We start from the raw sequence: 14,788 nt of genomic DNA, 5'->3' as shown, positions 1-14,788 counted from the left end.
GAAGCTATTGTAGCTGTGCAGGTCAAGTGTCAAAGAGAGGGTAGCACTCTTTGGCCTAACAGGCTGAAGTTGAACTTCTAATACTTTTGTTTTCCTTTGAAAATCCTTTGCAAAACAAAACATATTTGTCTGAATGTGTTGCATTCTATCCTTGTATTAAAAGAAACATAATAATTTAATAGTATTTAAAAAAAAAATAATCTAAAGTAACATGACATTTGTCACTAAGCAAAGAGGCAAACTATTTGCGTTTCTAATAGGAGCCACTGGGAAAAGAGAGATTTGGGGAAAAAAATCAGCCAGAGGGAATATGCTGATGAAAGCTGTAAGTTCTAAGAAGGTTTTATTTCCTTGTTGCTTTGTAGTTGCTCTGGGTAAGCGGGTAAACCTGACAGTTCAAACTACATTTTCCTCAATATCTCAAAATTCATTCAGCCTCCCATGTTTCTAATTATTTTTCCACCTGAGAATCAGCTGTTTTGTTTCAGGCTGCAGCAAGGAAAAAAAAAAGATGCATTTTTATTACCAGGGTCAAAGAAGAAAAAAAAAAAGAAAAAATTCCTTGCATCCTTGGTAGCATGCAGCGTTTTGTTTCAGTTTCCCTGTTTTAACTTGGGTGATTACAGTAAGCTGTTAGTACCTAGGAAGAAGGGAAAAGGAATAGAATCTTTTTCTTTGCCCTCTCAAATGAGTAAGTTCTCTTATTTAATACTCATTGATTTCTATAATGTTACTATATAATACGTTCAGGAGATTTTCATCAGCAATAGAATCCAGTAACTTGGTCTTGAACTGTAGAAACCATGAGCATCAATTGCAGTTCTCATTCTAAAAGCATTAGCTTTAATTAAGTCCCTAAGTAAGCGACTTACTACATTTTCCTTTTTACACAGTGACAAGGAAGCAAAGAACAAATTGTTTTACCTACTTCTATTTTTGTTTTTCCTTTCATCTGTATTTTAAGAAGTCTATTCATATAATCCCAAATATATGCATAAAACTCAGTCAAAGCATTCACCTTATGTCTTTAGTAGCAGATTTCATGTACTCTTCTGCTTTGTTAGACTAGTTAAGCAGTTTTGCCAAATAACTACATTAAGAAATTTCTTATTCTTTTGTGCTTTCAGAGGACAGACTGCCATTTTAAACTCAGTTATGTCAAACATCTAACAACGTAGCCCACAGTACGAATCTTCTGAAATGTGGAGGGTGTGACAGCAGATCTCTGATCCATCACTGAATTATTTGATAAACTTCAATCAACAGATGCAAGCAAGATTCATAAGAAGTTCCTTTGTAGGTAAGATAATTAATTTATTAAATTCTTTTTATCATCTGGGAGCAAGAGAAACTGAGAAATTCATGGGTGTAGGAGTAGAGCAGAGATCAAGTTCTGTCACTTCATCTGTACACTTAAGGAAGTTAGAGATTCTGCTAGTTCTAATGTCTGTGATTAAACCACTGCTTCTTATTACAGTAGGTGATAATAATGTACTCAAGTATGTCAGAGAGCAGTCAACTTTGTCTTGTTCCTTGTCTAATTTTGTCCAGTATTTTGCTGTGCTACTGCAACAGACGGCTTTCTTACTGAATGGGCTCCTTCATGTGTAGTTTAGCATCAACTGAAAACAAGTCTCTTCAGTGGTTATAGAAAAGAGTTGTCTGATCGTCCTTAGAGGAGGCCAGGAGAGGGAATGTTCTCGTCCCAGATGTTTCTGTGCTCAGGCAGTGTTTAAATGAAATTAACAGTTTTAAAGCTAAACTGTCCACAGTAGCTGGTTTGGGGAAATTATTCTTTACGATTCCATGTAGTTAGAAAAATGATTTTTTTATATTTTTTTTTTATGAGTGCTTTTCAGCCTCATTTCAGCAATGAAAGCTCCAGCAAGAGTCACTTTGACAAAGGAGTTGTTATTTGTTGTTAGTTTTTTACTTTTTCCTGAGCGTGGCTGGCTGGAGCGATAGGTCAGGATGGTTGGCCTTTCTTCAGGAGCTTCCTTCTGTCAGATATTTAGTAACCAACTAATTAAAGGATGTTATTGCTTTTTCAAGCAACTTCAAATGTCTAGATATAGCAGCCACTGGGAATGCAAATGCCAAAGTACATTAAGGAAAAGGCTTTTGGTAGTTTGTTGAAGAGGGCAGTTTTGTTACTTTCTGCACGGTCTATGTGCTTAGACTTCAGATGGAGAAATAACCACTACAGTCAAAATAGATCACTCAAACATTTCCAAATAAGACTTTTTGATGAGATTCTCTTTCAATAGATTATTAAGGGAATGTCTGCAGAAACATTTTCTCTCCATTTTCTGTTTTCTTGAGGAAGGAGAAAATATGAGAAAAGCAGAGCTAAAGCCAAATACCGTAAACTTCATTGTCTTAGTTGAAAATGCTGCCAGTGTCAGCTGATGGAAGGAAGACATGCAGTTGTCTCAAAGCAACCTCTTCATTTCCTTTGCATTAAAAATATAATATGAGATCATTACTCCTTGTTAGAATTGGAAAAGGAAGCAGGCCTTTGCCTGGCTTACCTAGTGATTTAGGTAACAACCATTGCATTGAATTTTCTCAGATATCTGACATATTTAATGAGTCTCTCAGACATTTCATTTTCTTTGTAAGTGCCAATTATCAATCTAAGGCAATGGTGGATAGTTTAACATGAACTGTCAAGGAATTTTATAAAATTATCTTGTCAACACTGTTCTTCCAGCAGAGTTAGAGAAAGATAACAAGAAAATGATATTGTCATTTAATTTAAGTGTGTGTGTTGCTATTACTTGTATCTTGCTATCCCACCTCACTTATTTCTTACAGTGGCGAGTACTGGCTGTCATTTTATTGTGCCTTTACTTTGTTGTGCTTGCTGTTGGGCAATTTGTTAGTTAAATGGCCTGAAAACTTCAGGTGTCAAATTGGAGGGGGTACCTATGTGTAGCTGAAGTGATGGTGTTTGGCATCATGTTAGGGTAATGTTACAGTGGGAAACAAAGATTTCAGGCACAGTTGATTGTCCTGATTGAAGGTGTAGCGATTCCCTGAACTATTGCCACTTTGAAGTTATCTGGACATTCAGAATTCCCACATTCTCTCCAAACTATCATTACATGTATCTAGCAAATATTAGTAGCAGTGATTAGAACCATAGGATAATTCAGGGTGAAAGAGATCTCAGGAGATCACCAGCCCAAACTCCTGCTTCAAGCAGTGTCAGTTATGAGATTAATGTGCTTCCAAGTACTTTCTTTTTGTACTTCCCCGCAGATCACAGGTTAATTCCAGCAAAGTGATAATTTTGCCAAGTGCCAATCATTTCTTTAGAAATGCAGCCATTATCACTTTCATATGCTTTTAATTCATGGGTTAACTATGGGAACTCAGTAATGCATAGTGACTATTCTGTAGACCTTTAAAATATTACACTCATTATTATACTAACTTTCCTCAGTTCCAACAAGTGCTAGAAATACTATTGTTATGGTAAGTTATGGATCCCCAATGGAAGCATTTAATTTCATGGCATGTTAAAGGTTATAACAGACTATTAAAAAAAGGAGAACAAAATCTTACTTTTCCACACCTCCCTCCACTCCCCCCACCCCGAAAAAAAAAAGACAAAAGATAATAGGAAAAAAAAAAAGAATGGGATGCTTAGTGGTGTTCTGTAAGAGAGCGATGTATCAAAACCCCCATCACAAGATTTTTTTTCAAATAATACATTCTTCAGGGGCTAACCAAGAGAACGGTGCAGCCGTACTTTCTAGCAAATATTGACTGTCATTCCTAATTGAGTAGAGATCAGTGGCAGCTGATGAGAAACTAAGCTAAAGCTGAAGCTGGGGAGTATATGATTTTCCTTCAATCATTCTTACTCAAATAGCAAATAACAAAGAACAATTAATCACAAACATCAGCACAATCATTATAACTTAAGTGCGCAAACCTGTGGAGGCTTAGATCGTTTGATGGGTTTGGCCCATCAAAGAGTTCTGTAGGGCCAGGTCCATTAGGAGTCAGTTGCTCTGGAGAACTTGTAAGGAAACGTGAAGGTGTAAAAGGTGTCAGAAATGAGAACTTTGAAAATGAAGTCTTCAGTCACCATCATTGCTTGATAGGAGTAAAGGCTTTGAATGTGAGAGCCAGCAGCCTGAACATAGAGTGACTTGAAGTGAGAGCAACTCAGAAGTTTCAGTAGTTAACGTGGGAAATAATTTGTGGCTTTATCAGTGAAGGAGCTGTACATATAGAGGGGATGTGGGGCCATGAATTGAAAGCTGAATGATTTAGTACAGCAGGATTCTTTTGAGAGTATAATGAGCTTCTGCCCCTAAATTAAAACTTTTCTTTAAAGATTTTTGAATCCAAAAATAACTATCAAGGGAGTTTCACAGAAGCATTAATTACTTTCATTCCTAAATCTGACAGTGATCCAAATTCATGTTCCAGCTACCATCCCTTTTCCTTTATAAATTAAGGTTGCAGAGCTAAATTATTGGCTTCAAGGACTGCAAAGGCAATTTTCTACATCATATCTCATTCCCAAGTTGAATGTTATACATAGATTATGCACAAACAATGCTGAAAACCTTTATAGCAATATCCCTTGAGCCAGTAAACTCTTTGTCTACTAAACAGAATTTCCTAATGATACTGTGAATGTATGTGGCTGCCTACAGTGGGATTACCTCTTCTCTAACCCTCCAGTACTCTGTCTTCAATTTGATTCAACTTTGTTTGTTCCTTTTTTGCAATCCTACAAGTACTGTGATTTTCTGAGTGGTATTTCCTCATGCTCCTTAATTATCCTGTTTCATCTGGCCTTACTAAATTTTTGCTTAATAAGATGAAGATATCAATACAAGACGTGGGCTTATCTTTCAGCCATGTGTTCTGTTCCAGTTAGTGATAACTTGGGTTGTTGATTTTTTTATTTTTTTTTTTGTTGTTGTTGTTGTTGTTGTTGTTGGGCCAGTAAGAAAACTGTTAGTTGCCTGTGGTGATTTTGTTTAAATACACAAGGAGCTGGTGTTGCTGCAGTTTGAGGCATCCAGATCATCCAGACCTGCTATTTAACCTGTCTGTTGGTTGAAAAAGATTGTGCATGTAGAATATTCTTTCTCTGGTCCAGTATTCTGAGTGAGGGAAGCTGCCAGCAGCCTGTCTGCCACAGTATGTGTGAATCTACATGCTCTTTTGGCCATTGAACTCTCATTTTCCTTGTTTTAACCAACCCAGCGCCCCTTCTCTGGCACTTGTTCAGCTTTGAAACTTGTAAATAGAGTGGGAGAGTAATTTACGGCAGTATTCATACCTGTTATTTGGGAACCAATGGGAAGAAGAAACAATCTGGAATCTTTTGCAAGGGAACAGAGGAAAGGCTTGTTTACCAGATCTCACATTTCTGGCAAACAGCTGGCTGTAGTTCTAATAATGAGCTGCCCATAATTGGAATGTATTTAATCCAAGTTAACACACATGCACTAAACTTGCTAATTGGGAATTTCTCTTTATAATAAGCACATTACTCTTGCTTTTTCAAGTAATGCTAACACGCTGATACAGCAGAGAGGCTGCACCTCGCTATATGAATGCAGCCAGCAGGCCCCAGTGCATGGTAATTTTTGAAGAAAACATATGGTAAGAGTAATGGCTGAAGTCTGTAGACAGCTTGCCTAAATTACAGTGCATCCATTGAAACCAGGACACATGCTATGCTGCTGAAAGCGAAGAGATGTCATTAAAAAATGATTCATATACCTTTGTCTTAATGAGTGCTCACACTTGAGGATTGCCAATTGCCTGATCAATAGGTTCGCTGCTGCACGAGGCGAAATTCTTTGTACAAGCGAAATATTATTATTACTTCTGTGTGTTTGCTTCAGCATATACACTTTTGCCTCACGTAAATTTGAAAATATATTTTTTCTGAAACCTGCCTATATTTGAATCTAGTAAATAAACAATCGTGCTGCCATATGGAGCAATTTCATAACAGCACATGGTGAGGTTCTAATGAGTTTCACCATACTGTGCCTGACAGGTGAAATTTCAGCTTTGATTACAGGAGGCCAAAAATAATTCATCCAGGCCAATAAAGTTTGATTTAGATAAGACTCGATTATTTTTGCTATCAGCCATTAAGATCAGTTCTTTCCTCATTTTCATTTTCAAGCACACAGCTTGGCAACAAGCAATAATGGATATTTATTGGGCTATCAAACCCACAGAGGTTTGTTTATTTATCCAAGTACTGTGATAGTTGGTATTCCATAGTCCGTTCACTGCTATCCTTAAAAGGTGTCATGTTTAAGAGTTGTTTTCAAGCTCAATTCCTAAACTTTAACAAAGTGCTTTGAAGTTATTATTAGTAATGCAGTGTCTGGAGACCCCATTATGCCAGCCAGGGTACAAACAAAGAGGCAGACCTGGCACAGCAAATGCGCAGTCTTTTGTGTTTATTGATGAGCCCCCAAACATTCCCAGTGCAGAGACAGCAGACTCTGCTGCAGGTGGGTGCCTCTATTGAACTAGTGGTAGCACGAGCTCTCTGAACAAGACATATTGTACTAATAAAGGGTTACAACACAAAGCAACATAGGTACTGCCCAGCTCAAGTGGAGCTGAGGTCTGCCTGCTGCAGGACTGCATATCTGGGAATGGACAAAAGCAGGTTGGATAGAGTGAGGCTTAAAAATCTTGTGTTAAGCCTTCATCGTGAACCAGCTCTAGCTTCAGTCTTACCTTACCTCTTGCAATTAAATACTGACCTTGTGCCCCAAAAGCCAAGTAATACCACTGAGAAAAAGCCATGGAGTTAGCTTTAGTTAAACAAAAAAATGAGGATTTACACCATTTTTTAGCATAGGAGGGCATTCATGCTAACATACAGCTTCAGATAGTACAGCTTCTCTGGTTTTCTTGTAAACTAGGGCACTGAATTATTCAGAGAAGGCAAGTGCACAGGGAGGTGTGGGCCGCCTGGACCTCCCGCAGCTGCAGGAATAAGGCATCGTGGTGTAGCTCTTGCTTCAGAATTCTGACAAGTTTCTTCCCAGGGCTGCCCAAAATAGCTTCATGTTTTTGGAAGTCTGATAGGTCTCAGACTACTAAGGTTTCACATTGGTACTTACCATTGTTTTTAAGATATCTTAGGTGAAAAGGCATGCTATGTCATCTTCATTTCTTGGAGGCCCTTTGTTCTTCCTGATGTGCTCTCCACTGTTCTTTTCTTCTGTTCTCTTATATTCAACAGGTGGAAAACGAGCAGTTATGCCTTTTGAGAAAATTGGGAAATAGGTGGGCACGCCATTCCCACGTAGCGTGTGACATTTTATGCAAAGCTTTATCTCTGACCTTTCTTTTCTTACCCTTGGTTCAATTTCTTTCTGCCCTGGGGTTTGAGACAATGAAAGTTAATTATGGCTCCTGTTAGGTCTTGCAGGGGGTTAGGCATAGACAGCAAAAAAAAGTGACCTTGAAGGTCTTTCTTCCACAGATGCCCCCTCTTTTTTTCTTTTTCTTTCCGCAGAAGCCTTAATTTTCTGTGAAGTGAAGGAGGTGTACGAATTCAGTATGAATAAAATTAAGATCAAATGAATATCTTTTTTCTTTACTTTTTTTTTAGGAAATAATCTTGGGATTCCTTTTCAAGAAATTTAGAGATCTTTGCATAAAATTGGGATCACCTCTTCGAATCCCAAAGCAGAAGTCTAATATGCAAATACTTCCCAAAGATACTGATGTTCAAGCAGGTCCATTAAGTCATCTATTTAAAAGTGAGCTGAAAGCAGCTTCTGATGTTTTCCAGAATTAGTATGAGTTGGGTACCCATTTGAAAGTATCACTAATGACTTGCAGGTACCATTTGCTTTGCATTTCTGAGCTGCATTGCAGTCTGATATCCTACTTTAGGATTAAAAACATAGGATAAGCAAGGAGCTATTAAATTAAACCAGAATATGACTGAGCCAATCTTAGATAGTATCTCTGAGGTAATTAAGAAAGGAGCAATACAGTGATCAAATCAAGGTTGCAATTAAAACTGAATCAACAGATCAATGGGTTCAAATGAGCAAATCATCTTATTAATATAGCAGGTAATCAAGTAGAATTAAGAGGTTGTCACTGGAGGGAATTTATGTTAGTTTTAGTCTCACGTTGCAGGAAGAGGCAGGGAAGAGCCAGCTTGCTCTCAGCATGAGTTTCTGTGGCAGTGATCACTGACCTAAGAACGAATGATCTTTGTGATCCTAAGCTTGCACCTCATGTTTTCTCCAGCATTTTTCAAGGTCTGGTTCTGGTTCGTTTTTAGAAAGTAAAGCCTGTGAAAGTCAGTGGTGTGAAAACTGAACATGATCATCCAGCTAAAAACATTGCATTAATTCATTAGTGTGGGTGTGCTAAAAAAAATATAGTTTATCAAAAGCCTCCTGTACGAAATACATGGGTTCTGTGGTGTTCGCCTACATGGATCTGTCAGCATCTCATACTGTGCTCAGAAGCAGCCTTTCCCTACAAGACATTTTCTCTGAGTCTTTTCAGTTCCTTCTTTGCCAGACCTTTGGGAATGCCCATCTCTGAAATCTCCGTCATCCCATAAATTCAAGTTAAAATACTGAAGTTATTTCTATTAGACTCCAAAGCTCTTAGAGGTGTACAGACAGTATGACGACATGAGCCTCATCTCCTCAGGGAAGATTAAAAAGATATTTCTAGATTTTACTGTGATAAATTCTCTCCCTGACCTAAGGATGGAACTGCCACACTCAGAATGCAGGCATTCCCTATAATTTTTACAAAATATTTTGCCAAATAGGTTAATTTTGAGAGTATCAGTCACGTTTTTTCACTGATATAAAATAAGCGGAGCTTATAAACACAGGGGTAGCTCATATGTGTCTGTTTAGTATGATAAACTTGCCTTGCCTTTCCCTTGTTAATGGGGATGGCCTTTTGGAAAGCCTGTAAAATTCTTATGTGAAAAAGAGCCTGTTTAAAATTCTGCAGGATCTGAAGAGCTGGTCTGTGCTTCTCTAGCCAAAATGGACAGCTACAAATCTCGCCATCTTAATTCCGAGAACAGATGTAACACAGGTCAATTTAATTTCATTACTGTCACCAGGTCCTCTGAAAAGCTTATAGTGTTTGTGAGCCACTGCCCACCATGAGGTGATGCCACAGGAGGAGAGTTCACCAGGGACCACATGCAGTAGTGAAATTAATTAACCCATGTCAGTGACATAGAGCTAAACATGCTGGTAACTTCTGCATTTGCTCATTGAAGACAGAGTAAAAATCAATTTAAGCTTCTTATACCGCTAAGAATCAACATGTGGAAAGTTAAATGAGTAATTCTTTTATTTATTTTATTTTTAATTGGTGGATATTGTAATGAAAGAAAAGTCTGGAAAAGTAAGAGTAGATGTATTTTCATTTTCTCTTTTTATGGTAAGTGCTTACTAAGCGAAAGCTAACAAATGCAGCTGCAGCACTGGATCGCCCATGCTATCTAATTTTCAAACAGACATAAATACTACAGAACAACTTGTCATTTTAAAAGGGTAAACAGAAAAATCATATAAATTAAGTGACATTTAAGAAGTTCAGGGTTTATATCACTGCCACCAGGGAAATCAGAGACCCAAGGAAGAAATGTTTCTGTGAAGCATTGATGTAATCAGGCTTGGGAGAGAGATTTTTTTTCTTCTAAATGATCGTCCAAATAATTTAAAAGCATAATTTTGGACTCAGATTGTCACAAAGGATTAACTCGATTTATTTTTAATTATGGGCTCTGCATTTGGAATTCATTTTAAAGTTGATTGAAAATTAGTTCACTAAGGCAGTAAAAGGCTAAATGCAGTCAGGTGGCTGTAGGAAGTAAAAAGCCCACTGAGGCTCTGGTTTTCTGAAAACAGAAGAAATAGTGCCACAGTAGCAAGGTCTGTTTTGTTTGTGCCCTTACCAAAGCATTCCTCAAGCCAGCAGAGCCTGTCTTGGAGTAGAGGAGTACTATGATCAGCTCCTGATGGCCACCCAGAATTGTGCTGTAAGGCCAAATGCTAATGAGCATCTTTGCAACCAAAGAACATCACTCTGGAATAGGCCCTTGAGGTGATGAGTGCTGCTGCCAGCACCTGCCATGTTACCCCAGCTCTCTATCCTGTTGTGCGGTCTGGTTTTACTCTCCTTCAGACTGGACCAGGCCTGCAGAGCTCCATTGAGTATATGCACCAGTTAAGGGGCACAGCAGCAGAGATGGACTTGAGCTACAGCTGATCAGATGGTGGTGGTGAGGCTGCAGGTCCTCTGCTGTGGGTGCTTCTCACACAGCTTGTTCAGCACGTAGGCTGTATGGCTGCTACCGTGTGGCGTAGGCGCTGTTTCCTTTTCAGTCTGCAGTCAGATGCTGCCGTATCAACACGCAGATGATGAGAGGAGCGAGCCAGGGGAAAGGTCACCTCCCGTACTGTCACAGTACATCAAGCAGCTTGCTGATATTTCTAACCCACAAGTGCAGGAATTCATTGTGCTTATCTCACAACACTGTTCTGCGCACCAGGAGCAGCTCGGTCTTGTCCTCACTGCTGGCATTTATCATGTTAGATGATGACCTTTGAAGGATCAAGTTACCAAACACCATACAGGCTGCAACTTTTCAGTTTGTATAGTCAGGAGCTAGATGCAGTGCAGTGTTATGTCAATTTGTGTTGTCCAAAGAGGACCAGAACTTGATTGACCTCAGTACAGGACATGACCCATTCTTTGCTGTATTATCCAATTATTCATAGCCATTAATTCATCTCTTTAAGGTCTTGTTTTAACAGAAGACAGTCTTACTGCCAAGATAATCCCTAACATTTCACAAACCATAGCACTGTAGACAGTTCTGATGAAAGATGACTTCAGGGAAGTTTGCTAATCCTCCCCCCGTCCTAGGGCAGGAACAACAAGACATTGAAGCTTTTGATGAAAGTATTTATCTAACCTATTTTGAAAGAGAACCTATAAATCTGGGGATAGGGCTGGGTTAGAAGACCTATCCCTTATTCTTTCTCTATAGGTTCTTTATTTTGCTTCTTGGGAGTTTGGGGAGGGCTTTGACTCATTTCATTTACCAAGTGGTTGGTTAGAAGCAGCAGAAAAAATACATTTGTGTGTAAGTAAATTACTACTGAATGCCTTAATGAAAAGATTAGTGAATGGCTTAGAATCCATTAATCAGTAAGCTGAGACAGTCTGTAATAACTCCCACTGATGTGTTAAAAGTTACCTATGTATGAGGCTTGCTCCAGAAGTAATGCCTCCTATTTATGATGTTGGCCCATGATATCAGAGGTGGATGTTGGTGGGATGGCGGCAGAAGGTTGAAGCTTTCCACCAATATCATTACATGTTGTTGCCATGTTACAGGACAATGACAGAATAGCTTCTGATGCGGACTTGTGCATGTAGGAAAGGTTTGTCTTTGCACTGAGAATTTGCTGTTTCAAATAGTTCTCTTGTGTGCTTTGTATCTGTTGTAGTTTCCATGAAAATAAACAGGAGGCAATACTTTTGGAGGGACCCACGTGCATAGCAGTCTGATATCTCTTTCAGAATCTGGTTGTTCACTTTGAAGTCACATTTTTACCTACAGAAAAAGTGCTCAAATTAATAATAAGTATTTAAAAAATCATTCTCATTCCATTCATTTTTTTCATGAAATGATTTGAAAAAGCAAAGAAGAGCCTTTATGTTTTGTAAACTATTCTTTAAAAAACAGACTGCACTTCCACTTTTCTCAGAGGCATTTTGCTCTGATTTTATGCATCAAATATATTACGTTGTTTGGGAAGCAGTGCTATGATCTTTCCTGTTCCTTGTTTGCTTTTTATCAGTAATGTCCGACTTGAAAGACTTGTAGCACTCTCGTATACAAAATTATTAGTATGTCAGCAGAGAAAGTGCAAATTTTTTTTGTCCTAAAGGGTTTCATAGAATGTTATGCAAGTGTCTGGTACAGATGGAGTCGGTAGCTCTGCTCCTTCTTAAGGTAGTCCAGCGTTTGGCATTTTCACTTGCTAAGGTTTTAATTATTCAAACTGAAACTTTTTAGGCAAATCTTTGCTTTCAGGCTAAATGTTTTAGGGAAATTTCACTAAAAAGTAGTTCAGCTGCATCCAAGATTACAGAAATCTGTACCAAAGAACAGAGGAAAGGAGGAGGTGAACATTTCCTCACGAGAAGCAAAATTATTAAAATGATTTAATCAGAAGGGTTTTTTGCTCTTTGTTTAAAAGCTGGCAGAGATTTGCTGTAACATTAGAGGTCTGTCTCCTCCAGATACTGGGACACCCAGGACAGGTCTCTGAAAAGCCCCATGGCTGTGCATTTGGAGTGGGGTTTCTGAGTGCTTCAGGTGGGTTCTGCCACTGACCCTGGAGGGCAGTGCAAGGCAGTGGCCTTTTACCAAACCAGCTGAATTTATAGGAGCATCCTAAGGAAATCTCTGTGCTCCACAAGTGCTTTCTATTTAATAGCTACCCCAAGGGCTGGAATTGCTCGTCCAGTTTGGCCTTCCCAGGGGTGAGGTCTGTGCTCCCTGGTGCACCAACAGGATGTGATTCAGCTGAGTGGCAAGTCCTGCCTTACAAATCAACACCTGTAAAAATTAAACCCGTTTCAGAGATGTTCAGCCAGTTTATATTGGCTGTTATGCTTTGACCTGGCTGACCACCACTCTTCAAGCAGTTGGCAGCAGCAGCTTTAGTCACAATGAAGTCTGTTAGCAGGAATCTGCAGAGGGGTCTGGTTAGGTAGGGCAGGAGATAGGCAAATACAATGGTGTCAAGCCTAACTGTGCTATTTGGGGACTCTAATGCTTGCTTACAAATGAAACAAAAGTTCTCTGGATTCACTCCAGAAGTTGTCTGTGCTGAGCATGCTGCAGCACTGCACTACTGGGACTGCGCAGGACTTACCCTGGCAGCTGGAGAAAGTGAATGCAGAGACAATTATGGTGTTAAGCACTGAACCAGAGAACAGGGAGACAGTGAAACCCTCCCTGCTTCAAGCACTTGATCCCCTGTGATGATAACAGTCTGCTTATTGCTGCCAGACGTCTCATCACAGCCAGTGGTAGAAGCCTGTGCTATGTACCAAGGTCCCTGAGACTCCAGCTCAAGGAGTCTTTCTTGCTTGATAGAATTTCATGATAATTTGTTTCATGAAATTTAAGACTTATTTTCTCATTATGGATATACATACAAACAGCTGCACTCAGATTTGAAAGGGAACCAGTTGCCTAGTATCTCCAAACTTATGCATGCTGGAATGTTCAACCTTAATAACCTTCTGAATTATTTATTTTTCAGAATCTAATATAGCTCCCAACATTTGTATCAAATTGGAACCGTAGGGGAAACTTGGGCAGAAGGACATAGCAGCAATTATCCCTGGTGCTGCTCAACTATATGATGGCTTAGCTAACCACATTTGGCTTTCATGGAGATTGTACTGACCAGTGTTACTTCAGAACTATTTTATCAGCCTTTGGTTACGCTGTTGTGCTAAAACACCAATTCCAAATCAGGCTTCTTGTTGCTGACATATAGCGAGTTTCTGACTTGTGTGCAACTCTGTAGCATGGAATTACATAGCTGAAGGCATCTGGGCCAAGTTGAAGTATTCATTCTTTGGATCTGAGTTTATTGTCATTAGAGGAAAAGGCATGAATTAGCTGTAATTGTGACAGAACAGTAACATATAAGATTTTTTTAAATGGCGGTGTATTTGGAGCGGTATACACTGTGTCCATTTTCTTAAACCTGTAAAAACAAAGGCAGCTCTTTTGGAAATTGTACAAATGCTTTTTAAAAGGGAACCATGTTGAGAATGCTGCCTGCTGCTGGTTTTACAGATGCAAGGATCTGAGTCTTTGGGAGCTTGCTAGCTGCTGCAGCAGCATGCATCTGTATGGCTGAAATTCCAGAACTGAGCAATTTGTCTTCTATTCCTCTGTCTCCCCCTATGTGGCTCTGCTTGAGGTGGGAGGTGCTTTCAGAATCAGGAGCTTGTGCAGAGGGGTTTTCTGGAACTGAGTTCTGAATCGGAGCGAGTATATGTGGTTTTCAGTGCAAAATTAAGTGGATTAATTTAAGTAAATAGGCTTTCAATTTAACTTGGAAAGACTGTGGGATTTGTGTAAACAATCACAGGGTGTGTTTTTCTTTTAATACAAGGTCTGTCTTGTACTGTTAAGAAACAAAAAGTATTTTTCTTACTGAAGAATTGTCTCTGAGAGTGTGGAGCAGACTTAATAATGCTCTGCATGATGAAACAAGGGAGTTTATTTCTATATATTTGCCTCTACAGTGCAATGTACGTTAGTACGTGTGATGACTGCAGGGACTGGTTAGATGTGTGATAGAACACACAGTACCGTGCTGTTATCTTGTTTTAATTACATGCAACATTTTTCTTCAAAATGAAGAAAACAATAGAGACAATAATCCGTGAGCGAGCAGATATGCGGATGCAAAAGAGATGCCTACAGTATTCCTCTGTTGGTAGTACCAAGAAGAAAGGTCATGAAAAGCCCCATAAATAGCCTCTATTACCCAGAAAGAATGCCTCAGTAAGTGTCTGACAGAGATCCCCAACTCCCAGCAGCCATTAAAGCAGGCTTTCACTTTCAGACATTAGAACATAAAGCTCCTTAATGAAGGGAAGATGTTTTTAGTCAAATTGTTTTCCTTTAATATTTGTTTTCTCCACTTGAATAAAACGCGTATGACAAACGACTGCC

General features: G+C 39.1%; 1 long non-coding RNA gene across 1 annotated transcript in view; it reads left to right on the top strand.

Annotated features, from left to right (window-relative positions):
- Positions 1 to 1,115: 1,115 nt before the first annotated feature.
- The window catches only part of LOC107320841, a 161,567-nt gene continuing 147,894 nt past the window's right edge, over positions 1,116 to 14,788 (top strand). Inside the window, exon 1 of the long non-coding RNA XR_004308961.1 lies at positions 1,116 to 1,300. This is a non-coding gene — a long non-coding RNA (uncharacterized LOC107320841). The remainder of the gene's footprint in view (positions 1,301 to 14,788) is intronic.

This window comes from Coturnix japonica, chromosome 14 (genome assembly GCF_001577835.2).
Source record: "Coturnix japonica isolate 7356 chromosome 14, Coturnix japonica 2.1, whole genome shotgun sequence".
NCBI classification, from domain to species: Eukaryota; Metazoa; Chordata; class Aves; order Galliformes; family Phasianidae; genus Coturnix; species Coturnix japonica.
The sequence above is the reverse complement of the archived record's forward strand: the minus strand, read 5'-3'. Positions and strand labels throughout refer to the sequence as shown.